This window comes from Colobus angolensis, unplaced genomic scaffold (assembly GCF_000951035.1).
Source record: "Colobus angolensis palliatus isolate OR3802 unplaced genomic scaffold, Cang.pa_1.0 Scaffold339, whole genome shotgun sequence".
Taxonomy (NCBI): domain Eukaryota; kingdom Metazoa; phylum Chordata; class Mammalia; order Primates; family Cercopithecidae; genus Colobus; species Colobus angolensis.
In genome coordinates this window covers 2,878,756-2,890,913 of record NW_012116699.1, presented here as the reverse complement: position 1 = coordinate 2,890,913, position 12,158 = coordinate 2,878,756, and the positions used below count along the sequence as shown (strand labels likewise).

The following is a 12,158-nucleotide window of genomic DNA, read 5'->3' as shown; positions in this document are numbered from 1 at the left end:
CTCGCAGCCGCCGCTGACTTGTGAATGGGACCGGGACTGGGGCCGGGGCTAACACCGCAGCGCTTGCCCTGCGCCAGGGACGGGCGGCCCGGAGGTTGCGTCCACCCGCTAGGGCCCCAGGTGAGGCGCGCCGCCAGTCCCTTCCTCTCGCCTGGTTGGGGCTTCTTGGAGTGGGGGGCAGGATTTTCTCAGGAAGAGAACGTCTTGGCGGGGCGGGGTGGTGGGGGAGACGGTGGTATCCGAGTCGAGAAGGTTTCACTAATGCAAAGCAAAAGGGAGGGAGAGATTTGTTTAAAAAGCAGAAGGGGAGAAGGGAGCCAGCTGTGGGCGCGGGCTGTGCAGGGGACGGAGGCTCCAGATGTGCGCTCCACGACTCTCCTGGGCTCCGGCCTCCTCTGGGGTCTGCGCCGAGGCCGCGGCAGAGGGGGTTTGTACCTGGCTGGGGCAAGAAGCTGCAGAGCAGAGCTCCGGACACGCCGACTGCCCCGGGTCATGTCTCTGGGGAAAGTCGCCCACGGCGCGGTGCCCGTCAGCCCTGCGCCGCTTCCCCAAAGCGGCGACATGACCCCGCTCTGCAGGGTTCTTACTCCATCCTCCCGGATCCCTGCCTCAAGCTCCCCGGGGCTCAGTCCCTCCAGTCGAGACTGCCGCGGAAGCCCGGGAAAACGGAAGGACCCTAGCTCCGGAAGGCGATTGCCCGCACTTTAATAGCGTGGGTTTGGGGCCGCCGACTGCGGTTCTGGGGTAGCCAGCTGCGGTGCGCTACAGCCCTCCAGCCTGAGTCTCTGCGGGAGCTCCGGAGCCCGTTTGTAAGCTCCCACCAGCTCAGGGGTAGGTCCATGAGCGGCCCAGACTCGGGTTCGCCTCTGGCTTGGGATTGGCGAAAGCTGCCAGGGTCAACGTTAACTTTGAGAACCAAACCTTCCCGAAAGCTGCGCCGCCTCTCGGAGCGCGCCAAGCCTCTCCAGCTCCCGGCACGCACGGCCTCCCTCCCTGCGCTCTGCCTCCGGAACGCTGGCCGGGAGGTGGGAAGCACTGAGAAGCCGGCCGGATGGGGAGGGCGGCAAGGAGAGCTCCCTTCTCCGCACCCGCCACCCCCGCCCCCCACCGACAAGGAGGAACTGTAGGAGGGCCCGCTCAGGCTGTGAAGCGGAGTCCCCAGAGAAAGTGGGGTCGGGGGAGGCTTGCGGGTCCGGCTTCCTTGTTCGTTTTTTACCGAGGGCCTACTTTCGCCGGGGGCTCCCTGCGCCTGCCTCTCCCGGGTGAAAGGTTTTCTAGGTGCTAGAAGCAGCCCTGTTGCTTTTGCTGATAATGCAGTAGGAATTTCATGGGCCATCACACTGCTATTAAGAAATTGCATCTTTTAATTATTTAATACCATCCCTGCATGACGACCGGTCATCCCTAAGGGATGCGAGTGGGGGATTGTTCTTGAAACCCTGCTGTATGAGGGTATAGATTTCACTAAGGTCTTCCCTTCGTCTCCCCCGAAAGAAATCTTGCTGCGATCGCTCTGAAATCTTTTATTATTTTCTTCTTCTAATCATGGCTTTCGGTTTAATAGGAGGCAGTAAGTTCTCGTTTTAAGCACAGGGAAGCTACCATAATTAATCTGGCGAGAGGACGGATCCATTTCCTTATCACTTGGGCTTGCAGCAGACATCGATGGTTTTGCGGGGTGTCTGGATTTCCTGGGGATGGGGATGCAGATGTGTTCTCAGGAGCGAGGATCCTTTAGCATCGCATCAGCACATTTGCCAGGCTGGGGTCTGAGCGCTAGAGCCTAATATGTTGGCAGAGGAGAAGAGAAGGGACTGACCTTCTTTTCGTTAATCCTGGAATTGTTTTTCCTACAAATACGTAGGTGCAGACACCAGAACAGAAATATTAACTGCCCAACCCTAGCTGCAGGGAGCCTAGTCTTCTTCCAATAGGACAAAGGAAAAAAAGTTACAAAACAAAGGGACAGAGTTGTGGCCAATACGAGAGGCACTCTGAGGCTCCAGCCACTAAAGTTCCTTAAATGCAATCTCTGATTTCAAGTTTTAGAGTTGGCCAGTGGGCTCTGGAATTCGAACCTCTACGTAAAACTGAAATCCAGCCTAGTACAAAAGGAATGTGAGTGCTTTTCAGTAGAGACCAGGGAAAGGCATCTTTGCTTGAGTAAGAATTATCTTTACATCTTACTTTTGAGACACTGTAAATTAAGACATTAAAATGTCTTGCAGGCATGCACTATTATTAATAAAAATTATTACTATCATTTTAGTTGTTACTTCAGAGTCTGCATAAACTGGGCATTTTATGACATTGTTTGAAAGAGCACACCACCCTCCTCACCCCTGGGCAAGGGGGAATGAAGGCATGCCTTGGACAGATTGAGACTGGATAATTTGGCGAGGCCCAGACATGTAGATTTATTCAAATGGCTGCTTATTGCTTCCTAGGAAAATAAGCTTTTAAAATAGTTCTCGCTGAAGCAGTGGACCATCTTGATAGCACTTCAGAACTTTCATTATGTTCAGCATTCTTATCAGAACACCAGACAGCAAAATTACTAGAAACCTAAATTCTATTTTCAATTAAGATGCAATCTTTTGTTAATTTGAAAATAAAAAAAAATAGTTACGGTGCAATTTTTTTATGTCTTAGAACTCATGTTTCCTCTGGAGAGTGGTGGCTGTGGATGTGCACGTTTGTGTATTTGTGGGAGGAGGGGGCAGGGGACAGACTTGGAGAGCCACGCCGTGATTTGGGGGAATAAGGATCAATTTCATGCTCTTTTAATGCAATTGTCTTCATAATTCATGGTTTTTCTTCCCCTTTGAATAGAATTACATGGCTGCTTTGTAAAGATTCTGGTTTGGGGACCCTCATATGGGAAACGCCATGACATTGACCTCGTGGTCTGATTTACAATGCCAGTACTGCATTCCTAGGAGCATAGTGTGTCCTGGAACCTTGCCTGTGAATTCCGGTGACTTATGAAGTGGTAACTTATGAAGTTGGTAAACGTTTATCTGTTATCTTCAGATCTGTTTTTCAGAACCATCTAAACAAGATCTTCGAATCTGATTTTAGTCTTCCTTCGTTCTCAATACATTTATGTCGGTAGATGTTCGAGAAACATAACAATTTCATTGGAATTTACTTTCAATATTGATGTTTTCACTTTGATCACAGGCAGACTTAATCATTCAATAATAATAAAACAGTGGAATATAGAAAGTTTGAAAGTAGGTATCAAACTTTTTTTCTTGAATTGTCAAATTTGAGGAATGACTATGAACTTCCAAGTTTTTTTTCCTAGAAAATTTGAGCACTGTGTGAATTCACTAGTCAATGATTTAAGGAACTGAAATGTGTTTGGGATGATTTTCTCCCTTATGGAATTGGCTGCTGTTTCTTAAAACGTTACCTAGTTTGTCAAGAATTCCTATTCTGCACTTACCAAGAATTGTGAGTTTTCAGCCTTTTTAATTTAAAGTTATTAACTCTGAAATATATAAAAGTAGTTGGTCTATATGAATTTGTGATTTAATTGATTAGGGGAAAACCATCAACAGGTCTGCTAAAGAAAAAGAAAAATAAAGCTGGAGAAAATTGGACACATCCTGGTGCACCAGTAGGAGTTAAGAATGAGCTGTTCCATCAGGATTCCTGTGATAGCCATCCGCAGCCTCCCCTTTGAGCAGGAAGGACTAAAGAAAACACTCGAGGAGCATAATTAGACATGTTTCTGCTATAATTTTACCCTGACATTGAGAGCCTTGTACATCTCTGGAAATGGACTCCTTCGCGGAAGATTGCACTTCTGGCCACTAGAGGGCAATGGCACCCTTCTCCAACTTTCTGCATGGAGCCCATCTGCTTTTGAGGGCATCATGAAAAGCGGTTTTGTTACTTACCAGCCTTGTCTGGCCCTCTCAGGAGAGACCGAATTCAATCTAGCTGTGGTTCAAGCTACTGCTCGAGCAGTTTGTCAGGATTAGCATCTTTCTAGTGGGTGGATCCTGTTACCTTCAGCCTCTCCTTCCCACTTTGGAGTTTACTAGAAAGTTGGGAAATCTCGTAACTTGACATTGAGCAGCAGCCAGGGTGGGGGCTGGGCTGCAGGATAAACAAGGTCAGTTCTCACTGAGACAGTGATCTGGGAGGATTTTCTGGATTTTTTTCCTGGCAAAAAGAGCATCATTTCTGACTCCAAGTGGAAGGGGATGGACAAAGAAGAAAAATATCAGTGAGACTACTGTGATACCATTGCCCGTTCTTACATCAGGTTTTGACGATGTCTGCAAGACACTTCTCATTTGCAAAAAGGAATAGCAGTTTGATCTTCGGTAAACACTTAGGGGCATGGAGTTTTAATATAGCAGTAACTGTTTTCCTATTTCCTTTAAACCATTCTTGATATTGCTGTGAAAACCTAACTTTAGCAGAGAGAGTAAAATTTAATTCAAGATTGTTCCTCGTGCACTGGAGTATAATCATTTGATTTTTTTTCTCCTGATATGGAAATTATGATTTATGATTAAATTGTGTATTTCAGGCTACACAGATTGATATTTGCTCCTGTTTGATGTGTCATGAAAGTTCAGGAGGAGAATGCAAAAAGAAACTAATGCTATATTATGATTAAGAGGAAAACGCTATTAAAAAAAAGTACTGTTTTAAGTGGATACTTATTTGTGTTTTTTGTCTTAAGTGAGTACAGTTGCCTCCCTGGTGATTCAGCAGTGGAGTTCTTTACAGCTCTGAGCTGTGTTGGAATGCATAGACGGTTGATGAAGAAGGAATCAATGCAAATGGATCATGGGAGGGAGTATTAAGTAACTCAGTGGAAAGTAAGACAAAGTGTTTTGTAAACCGACGTTCACTTATCACTGGACAGTTTAGTTAACTTAGAAAGGACAATTTTAAATTCTAAGCTCTTGTGAATAATGCACATTGTTAGAACTGGAGGCAAAATTTCATTGTTATTTGGTTTAATTAGTCATGAGACAGTTGCAGAGTTCAGGGATTCTTATTGAGACAAAGCATTTCTCTCACAGTCTGTGTGGTCGAGGTTTCTGCTCAATCAGAGAATCTGGTACATCAGGAAATTAGGTGAGAGGAATGTGAGAGAGAAGAGAGGGAAAGGAGGAAGAAACTCAAAAGTATGAGAGAAACTAATGATGCTATTTCTCATGGAGGCCAATTTCTCATCTCTCTCTCTCTCTCTCTCTCTCTCTCCTCATTTAAGCCACTTGGAGAGCTGAATCTAGGAAACTGATATAAACAGCTTTAAGGACTGCAGTAAACAGTAGCCAAGGTATTATTCTTTGTTTTCTGGCACCAAGTGTCCCTCAAACAATATTTGTGAATGAGCAGGGGTTTATTCTCAAAATTTCCTGGTTACTGCAGGTGAAAAAAAGCCTTTGATTCCTAAACTCCACACCGTTTATTTGCCAGAAATCCCCCTGACATGGTCTTCTGCAATGAAATGATTTTTCACAAATTAAAGTTAGCTCTTCACATTCAGCTCTCTTGAAGAAAATGGCCTGGAGCCCGGCTTTGTCCTCACTGTGATGATCACCTCACATGGCAACCAGCATGGTAGGGGAGGCTCCTCTCTGATCTTAGTTTAAGACACGTAGAGATCTCATTTCAGCCTCCATTAGGCTCCATCAGTGAGAGCACACAGTGAGAATTTAGGGGAGAGTCCCTGCTATCAATGCATCTTTATTATTCTCAAAAAGAGCAAGGGTGGAGGAAGCGAGGATAAGCGTAGTAGCTCAAATTGCTGCATACCTACCCTGCCTTGGATCTCTGGAATGTTTTACCCATAAACTCATTCTGGAAAGTTCAGTTTTCATCATGCTAGAGGCTTGGACCAGTTATTCAATCTTGGAAGCAGCAGCAGGGCCAGGATGAGGGTGAAGAGAGTGAGGCCAAGTAAGTGCATGGCTGGATTCTGTCTTGATTGAAAATTTTGACTTTTGCTCATCATAGATTTTTTTCCCCACTAATCTTCATTATTTATTTATGTTTTTAGAGACAGAGTCTCACTCTGTAGTGAAGTGTTATGATTGTAGCTCATGGCTGGTCTCAAACTCCTGGCTTCAAGCAATCTTCCTGCCTTGGCCTCCCAAAGTGCTGGGATTACAGGTGTAAGCCACTGTACCCGGCTAACTAATCTTGAATTTTAAAATACTGCATTAAAGTATTACTTATTTTGATTACCGAGGTTTTTTGGTGTAGTCTTATATTTTGTGAGTGAAGAGTTTTGCCTCCATTACTTACAAAGTATGTGACCCAGAATAAGCTAGATAAGCTCCCCAAGACTTAGGTGTCTTCATGGTAACGATAGACTTAATAATAATATCTGCATCCTAGGATTCTTGGAAAGATAAAATGAGAGTTTAGTACAAGGCCTAGCTCCCGATGAGCCTTCAGTCTGTCCTGGGGTTGCTTGCCCTGTCTGAAATAGACTTGGGATTCAGTTTCACAGACTAATGAGAACAGGTAGCAGTTCTTTCTTATCATTATAAGACCAGAAATCTTGCACGGAACAGTTGTTTTAGATTGAGGCCTCTCCCAATTAGCAATGAATTGTTTCTTAGTGCCTGCCTTTTTTGAGTGATTTCGTAAATTTAAGTGATCCATCCCTCTTCCACTTAAAAGATTCAAGAGGCAGTCGGGATTTGAGATTTGAGAGCTAATTACTGCTTTTGAACACTGCCTGCCTCCTTCCTACCTTTGCATTTTTTTCCCTCTGTTCATTTTGCATATGGGTTGCTGTGGTAAGTTACCCTGCAGTAATACCTTACTGGGAAAGTTTGCTAAGCCTGCCATATTGAGATATTCATCACAGGTTTGCTTCCCTTTAAAAGGGGCTCATTACTATTCCAGATGAGCTCAAAAGATAATTAGTCTCTTGATAAATCATCTCCATTTCAAGAGTATTCCTGTTTGTTTTTCAGGTAAATGTATTTTGGGATTGTAAGGGTTTTGAGCAGTGACAGTTTTAACTCCTAAATAGACTGTGGCTGAAAAAGTCCTGGTCCTGCCTTGTGGGTTTCTGTCTTTTGCAGGCCCGGGCAAAAGCACAGTGATTTCGCATCATGCTAAAAATAACGGAATCCTCACCCTCTCTTAGCCCTGAATGCTTTTCCAACTGTTTCTCACCCAAGATCACAGCCAGGCTGGGCTTTCCAAGGCTCCGGGACCTTCCAGGTTGTCCTGCCGTTTCCCATCTGCGGCTCGCCAGTGTCATCTGTTCTTGCCCCAGGCTGGCATTCCCTCCTGCCTGCACCTTGCAATGAAAGGGAATATCTGTCTGTATTTCCCCGGGAAAAGGAAGGAGAGAGAGACAACTTTTTGAGATCCTACTGTGTGCTGGGCGCTCTACCAGGTACCTCATTTATTCTGTACAACCACCCCGAGAGGAAGGTACTCTCATCTCCATTTACAAATAGGAAAATGACTCTCAGAGGGAATTTAAGACACTTGTCTAAGCTCATGAGTCTGGGGAGAAGGGAAGCTGGCTTCCCAAACCTGCTGTGACTCTAAATGCTCAGGAGTTTTCCACTATGTCTGGTGCAGGTCTCAAGCCTGGGCCTCCTTCACTCTCTGGAGAAGGACACAGAAGAGCTGATCTGACTGCTCAACCCTCAGCTCCTACAAAATTTCAAATTTTACCCATAATGCGAACTTCTGAGATCCTCTGATCCAACTCCCTTATCAGCAGGTTTTTTGTTTTCCCAATAATCCTACAGCTTCTTAAATGTCCTGATGACTGCCTGCTAACTACCTCTCGGGGAACCCAGGAGTGAACAGGTGATTTCATTAACTCTAGTCATTAAAAGCACTCCACTTTAATGAAGAAGGAGCTGAAATAACTTTTTTGGTAACTTTCTCCCAATAGTTATATTTTGACCCCCCTTCACTTTTTCCTTTTCCTGAAGGCTGTACAATTATTTGGTACCTGGTATTGGATAATAGTTAAAACCCTGCATTTGTTGAACACTTTGTTAGTTTCAGGCACTGTACTAAGAACATTCTGTATAATATGAGATTAACTCACAATGTCCTCATGAGCTACTTAAGACTGTTTCCAGCATCTTATGGGGGGCGGGCAGAGGGGTGCAGTTAAAATCACGTATTCTAGCGTTCCACAGCTGGTAATTGACAAAGCTGGGATTGTAACCCAAGCGTCAGATGCTGAAGCTTAGTCACCATATAAGGCTGCTCCTACCATTCAGAGTGTCAGCTAATCTGATGAGATATAGCTTCCAGACCTGTCACCATCCTCATCACTCCCATCTGCTTCCACTCCATGTTGTCATTGCCCGCTTTACCACGTGACATCTTAAATCAGGTTCCCTATGGCAGACAGTCTAACCACTTTGAACCACTGAATCCACTACTTTCTCTAAGGAGGGCTGAGGACTCCATTTTACCAAGTAGAATTCTCAGGAATCAGATGTATGAAGTCACTAACTGAATCATCAGCTATTCTAGTCAACCTCATTTAGAGATGAGGGTTCAGGAACCCGGAGAAGAACCAGGACTTGCCCAGGATCCCACAGTAATTTAGAGTCTAATGGAACAGAACTGTGCTCTTGAGGCTCTTAACCCAATCTCTTTTTCTTCTTCTCCTTCTTTTTTTTTTTTTTTTTGAGGCGGAATCTTGCTCTGTTGCTCAGGCTGGAGTGCAATGGCAAGGTTACGGCTCACTGTGACCTCTGCCTCCCAGCTTCAAGCCATTCCTCTGCCTCGGATTCCGGAGTGGCTAACACTAGGCATGTGCCACCACCCCTGGCTGATTTTTGTATTTTTAGTAGAGATGGGGTTTCACTATGTTGGTCAAGCTTGTCTTGAAATACTGACCTTGTGGTCTGCCCGCCTTGGCCTCCCAAAGTGCTGGGATTACAGGCATGAGCCAGCCTGCCTGGCCAAAAGTCATTGTTTAATTGATTATTTAAATAGTTGTACCTGTGGTCTGATTTCTTTGTAAACATATCATTAGTCAACTTGTTTATGTAAAGCTGCACCCTCTGATATCTGTGGGCAGTTAGGTTAAAAGTTTTACATGAATCTCTTATTTGGAAGTTCGTGGTCAGTCCAGTGTCATTTCATATGCTGTTTGATAATCCATTGCAAAATGCAACACTTGGCCCTGGCCTTAAGCTCTGTCCTACTTTATAGTCACCTCCTATTACTAACTCCATTCCAAGGTTCTGTAAAGAACAGAGTAAGAATGATGTCCTTACCTTGCCACTGCCAAGCCTATAGACGACACTTTGGCAGAGTTTGGTTTGAAATTCATTTCAAGCCCATTTCTTTGTCATTAAAGTAACAAAAGGTCCTGGGTTGGGCACACAGAAGTGGTCAAATCACAAGGGCTTCCCTTCAGAGAGCTGATAATATTAACAGCACAGAGAATACTAGGGTTGTTGATTAAAACTCAAAGCTTCATACTGTAAGGACCCCAAAGGAAGCATTAAATTGGGCCACAGGAAGGAGAAGTCACATCCAGTTTGGTGATCAAGGGTGGTTTGTGGAAGAAATAACAGAATTCTACTCCTCCATGATAGGGAGAGACTACAGACCAACAAACTCTGCCATCAGGTCCTTGAATCATTGCTACCATGTCCTGGTGGTAGTTGTAGCATTGCTAGTGATGTGGAGCTCATTACCCACTTATGCAAACCACTGAGACATTGGGAACCTTCACTCTTGGAAATGCTTCCTTCAGTTGAGCCAAACTGTCTCCCCAAAGGTTATGTTTTTTGATGTAGCCTATGATGCTATGCAGGATAGATGTAATTCTTGATGTAATTCTTCCTCCACATTGCAATTAATCTTTTCTTTTTTTTTTTTTTTTTTGAGATGGAGTTTCCCTCTGTCGCCCAGGCTGGAGTGCAGTGGTATGATCTTGGTTCATTGCAACCTCCACCTCCCGGGTTCAAGCGATTCTCCTGCCTCGGCCTCCTGAGTAGCTGGGATTACAGGAGTGTGCCACCACACCTGGCTAATTTTTGTATTTTTAGTAGAGAGCGTGTTTCACCGTGTTGGTCAGGCTGGTCTCGAACCCCTGACCTCATGATCCACCCGCCTTGGCCTCCCAAAGTGTTGGGATTACAGGCATGAGCCACAGTGCCCTGCTGCAATTATTCATTTTTTAAGTTGTCTACCAGGATGCCCTCTCCCCAGTCTTAAAATCTCCAGATTGAACTCCCCATTTTTTTTGTTGTTGTTGTTGTCTCTAGCTTTCCTCAGAGGAAAGGACTGAAGCCGGAAATCTAGGCAGCTAGACTCTAGATTATCAACTCCCTTCTACACACTTCTTTTATTGCAGCCTGAGGCTACATTACATTAGCTTTTATTGCCAGCCACATCACCCAGAGGACTTATGCTCCACAGTTTATTTGTTTATTTGTTTTTCCTTACATGCTGCTGTTAAGCTGCATTTCCCCACCTGTCCCTGTGCACATAAGACATGATAAGTCACCTTCAGTGGTGTTAGCACAGGCTCTGGAGTCAGGCTTCCCTGCTTCCAGGCGTGACCATACCAGTAACCAGCTGTACACGTCTCTATCTGCTTCTCAATTTCCCCATCGCACTGGGGTTAATGTCAGTATCTGCCTTCTAAAGCAGCTCTGTTATTAAATGATATTAATCTATAAAACTGTCTAAAACAGCTCATGGAATGGAGTTGCTGTTATTCTTATTGCTGTTACTTTTCCTATTGCTGAGTTTGGTCCATTGATCAGGTCTACTGAAATATTTAAAATTTAAATCTTTAGTCGGGAGTTCGAGACCAGCTTGGGCAATACGATGAAACCTCATCTCTACAAAAAATCTTTAGTCTTTAGTCCATAGATCAGGTCTACTGAAATATTTTAAAATTTAAATCTTTAGTCAGACTAAAGATTTGTAAAAACAGAACAAAGCGATGGCAATGAAAATACCCGGATGCGAGCAGGGACAGTGTCTTGTTAAACCATGTGAGATATATATACATACACACACACACACACACACACACACACACACACACACTTTCCATTTGAGTGATTCAAAACCATGGAAGACAACATTCCATGCATCACTCATTCTATTTAGCACATGCTTGTCATTTTGTTTGCTTGTTCAATTGTTTGACTGCATGGCCTCAAAACCACCTTCCTATGTTTAGGAAATAACCACAATAAAAGTCTTTATAGGAGGAAGAGAGTTCCTTCTACTCCAGAGGCCTAAAGCGTCATAGAGTTGATTCCCTAACTTTCCTGGAAGCTAGAATGCCAACTCAGCACCAAATCCCCTGTGTTTTAAATTTGGATTCAGTATCTTACACACACACACACATACACACACACACACACACACACACACACATATCATTGGCCATGGAGAACTCATTCTGGTCACTGTAGCAGTGGCTATACAGCATCTGATTTCCAGGGGCCACAGAGGTGGTAAAATAACCCATATCCACTCATATCCAGCAGGGACAACCGTGGTGCCTTCACTCTTCTCATTCTATGGCAGAGTCTGGCCTGTGGTTCTAACTGCCCAGCCTTCCTACGTACCTGGGAGTTTTCTGAGCCTCTTTCTCCAGTTTTCCTGTAAAGACTGTGCTGCCCAAAGTCTATTTTTGTTGCTTTCAACTAAGAAACCCAAAAGTTTTCATTTCCCCACATATCCTTGCGGGACTGTTATGAGGAACAATATCTGCTGCATTATTGAATGAGGTATCTGGCTTTTGAGTTCTTCTCAAAGGCTGAATAGAATGTTGAGAGTCAGATAAGGTGTAAGGTTGGAGCAGAAGGAGCTTTTAGTAAACATTGAATACGCTGGGTGCAATGACTCATGCCTATAATCTCAACATTTTGGGAGGTTGAGACAGGCAGATTGCTTGAGCCCGGGAGTTCGAGACCAGCTTGGGCAATACGATGAAACCTCATCTCTACAAAAAATACCAAAATTAGCTGGTAATGGTGGCACGTGCCTGTTGTCCCCAGCTACTCAGGAGGTATTGCTTGAACCAGAGAGGTTGAGGCTGCAGTGAGCTGGGATTGTGCCACTGCACTCCAGCTTGGGTGTCAGATCCAGACCCTGTCTCAAACAAACAAACAAACAAACATTAAATAGTCCAATTTGCATTGAGCAAA

General features: G+C 44.5%; 1 protein-coding gene across 2 annotated transcripts in view; it reads left to right on the top strand.

Moving 5' to 3' along the window:
* CDH11 (cadherin 11, type 2, OB-cadherin (osteoblast)) overlaps positions 1-12,158 on the top strand; it is a 178,567-nt gene that overhangs the window by 2,321 nt on the left and 164,088 nt on the right. Inside the window, exon 1 of one of the 2 annotated variants that reach the window (XM_011952218.1) lies at positions 1-120. The exons of the other annotated variant lie outside the window; for it this stretch is intronic. The gene's annotated coding sequence lies outside the window, so the exon portion shown is untranslated. The remainder of the gene's footprint in view (positions 121-12,158) is intronic. 2 annotated transcript variants of the gene reach the window in all.